Here is a 3,353-nt window from a genome sequence, read left to right on the forward strand (position 1 = left end):
TTGGCAGTCTATGGTATGTTCAATACTATTCTCCAGCACCACAAGTCAAAGGCATCGATTCTTCTTCTACCATTATTACTCACTGTCCAGCTCTCCGATGCAAGTAACTGCAAAGACCATGGCTTGGATCAGGTACACCTTAATCTCCACTCTGACAACACTGTTCTTCAGCACTCTGGAGAGGTCCCTGACAACCTATTTTCCCAATGCAATTAATCTTTTGATTTCCTGGCTGCTGGTACCAAGAGTACTGACTGTGGATCAAACCAAGCTGAAGCTGTTAACAATCTCAGTCTCTCCACTGTCTGCCATGATGCTGACAATTGGCCCAGTGGTAAGAATCTTTGTTTTCTTAAATTGAAATAGTAGTATACTTATCTCTATTAATATCAACCTTTTATTATTAGTAATATTGTTTTGTGTTGCTGTCAAGAATATGCAATTAAGTAAAAGAATATGCAATTTCTACAATTCAATAACACTGACTGCTTCTTCAACTTGTGGAACCAATCTCATCCTCCTTTTCCAAATGTTCCTCATTGCATTAAGAGAAATGAGCATTCACTAAGTTTTCCACCTAAGGCCCATCTGGGAGCTTTAGTATTTCATACCTGCTTAGATATTCTTAACTTTCCATAGTATTACATATTCAATCACCCTTCCCATTTTAGTATTGCTTTAAAAGAAAGCATTCAAGCCTGGCAGAAACAGCTGTTTGCCTGGGGTAGTGAGCTGGGTTTTTTCCCTGTCAATTTAAAATGTGCACCTGCAGAAACCTTGACCTGTTACTTCTGAATTTCACTCTCATCTCCCTAGTAAGGTCTCTTTATTATGCATATAGAATTAGCATCATAAAAGAGAAGCAGCCTCTGACAAAAAAGGGTACAAGCCAAAAGTCTACTTCATTTACAATTCTACCCTCCATTAACCCAGGCTAAGAAAATTCACCGGATTCTCAGTTTTGTATTGGAAGCACCTTATCTGTAAGTATTGTTTCTGATAACAGAAAGACATAGTTTTGTTGTCCACAATAAATGTCTCTCATATCAAAGGAAATCAGAAAACAAAATGTCTGAGGATCCCCTTTTAAGTACCTTGATATGAAATGGAACTTTGATTTCCTACTCTATTTGTCTTTTTTCCTTTTGTACAGCATTGGGGGGGGGGGGATCTAGTTTTCTTGGGTTTTTTGTTAACTGCAGTGGCTACTGGTTTTTAACCCTACAATAGCATAATTTTTAAAAATTGGGTAAGCAAAAAATTTATATAATTGCTATAGTTCTGCATTCATAATCAAGCATATAAGGTAAAAAAAAGTGGCATGTGCCCAAAGAGAAAGCCCTGGAAGCAGGAAGGTAGAAAGATTAATGGAAAAAAGAATTACAGTGAGTGGGGAAAGTTTTACTACACTGTGGGTAGTTTAACAGTTATAAACCAAAATGCTAAACTAAAAAGTAATTTGTTTTATAAACTTCCACTCAAATCACAACTTATAAGTATATGATTTGTTGTTGCTGTGTGCTATCCAGTCAAAACCAACTCATAAAATACAAACAAAATTTAAATCGCATTCCTATAGCTTGACAATAGGAAATTTACAATCTTTAAACTCACAGCATTTACAAATAAGCAATCAAAGTCGAAGACTAACAAACCAGAAAAAGATTCAACACTCAGGACAACAGGCTAATTTCATTACATAAATGGCTCCTAAAAATAATAACTAAGGTGAAACTACTGGTTTTGTCCCATCTAAAGTAAAGAAGATTAAAGAAAATCATACTATTATTAGCCCAAAGGATTAACAGACCACGTGAATTTCAGGCTCAATGACCCTAAGACTAGAGGGCTAAGAGATGCTGATCACTTTGAAAGGGATTTTACTAGAAGGTCCCTGAGAGAAAAGGAGAAAATGTGGAATAAAACTAAAAATCATAAAAAAGAGACTCAATTCATATGTCTAATATACACCAGTGGAACCCCCAAGGATACTGCTCTTACATGTCCTTCAGACCAGGAACTGAAATCACCGCTTACCTATGGTATCAATAATATCAAGAAGGAAGACTTGTTCCATAAATCATACAAGATCAAAAGGGAAGCACCGGCCTGGAGGAAAGCTCAGAAGGCAAGAACGGTTCCTGCTATTTTATGCCAGATGAGACTACTAAGACTCATAGCAATCCTATGAACAATAGAACCTCGCACCATGCTCGTGATAACTAACATGCTCTAGCCCATAGTTACAGCCACTATGTTAAGTCATTTCCCTTGAGGGTCTTCCTTTCTTTCTCTGACTCTTCACCTTTCCCAACATGATGTCTTTATCAAAGGGCAAGCCCCTCTTGATAATATGCCCAAATATGTAAGAGGAAGTTCCACCATCCCTGCCTCTAAATGGCACCTTGGTTGTTTGTCGTCCCAGATAGATTTGTTTGGTGTTTTCGGCAGTTGATAAGCTATTCAGTACTCCTTTACCACCACCACTCAAAGGCATTCTTACTCTTTGATCATCCTTACTCACTGCTCAACTTTCAAATGCACCAGAAACAAATGAAAATGCCAGACTTCCCAGAGGTGACATTCAGCTTGCTGCTAGGGGCGTTGGGTTTGGGGTCCTGGAACCATGGCCCAATTTGTCCGTAACCTGGTGGAGAAGGCTCCGAGGATGGTAAACGCTGCTGTGACTTACTCAAAGCCTCGATTGGCCACATTTTGGCACTATGCCAAGGTGGAGCTGGTTCCTCCAACCCTTGCTGAGATCCCTACAGCTATTCAGAGCCTGAAAAAAATAGTTAAAAGTGCTCAAACTGGTCGCTTCAAACAGCTCACAGTTAAGGAAGCTCTGCTGAATACTTTGGTGGCCACTAAGATGTGGATGTGGTTTTATATCGGCGAGATCATAGGCAAGAGTGGGATCATCGGCTATGATGTTTGAATGCATCCGATTATACTTCATTTACTATTTGTGTATTCTTGGACCATGTGTGATACGATTACTATCTTAATAAAATAGATAATATGAAAAAAAATTTAAAAAAAGAAAATGCCAGACTTCCAGACTGAGAAAAACTTAGAAGCAAAGTTGGCCATCCACTGCTGAAGAAACAGACCATCAAAAACCCTTTTAGGATCATTGTTGGTATAGTGCCAGAAGATGAGTTCCTCAAGTTGGAAAACATAAAAAAATGAGAAAACAGTTGCAAACACTCACTCATTAATTAGTAAATGGAACATGATATGCACACAAAGTATAAATCTAAGAAAACTACGAGTTGTCAAAAATGAAATGGAATGCATAAAGATTATTTCTCATCATTAGTGAGGTGAGATGGACTAGTACTGGCCATCCT

At 38.1% G+C, this 3,353-nt stretch overlaps 1 pseudogene; it reads left to right on the forward strand.

The window, feature by feature from the left end:
- The first annotated feature begins 2,626 nt into the window (after positions 1 to 2,626).
- On the forward strand, positions 2,627 to 2,938 carry LOC102844053 (annotated as a pseudogene).
- Positions 2,939 to 3,353: the final 415 nt, after the last annotated feature.

The sequence above is a fragment of the Elephantulus edwardii genome, unplaced genomic scaffold (assembly GCF_000299155.1).
Source record: "Elephantulus edwardii isolate Elephantulus edwardi_28Jun2011 unplaced genomic scaffold, EleEdw1.0 scaffold00306, whole genome shotgun sequence".
In the NCBI taxonomy this organism is placed as follows: domain Eukaryota; kingdom Metazoa; phylum Chordata; class Mammalia; order Macroscelidea; family Macroscelididae; genus Elephantulus; species Elephantulus edwardii.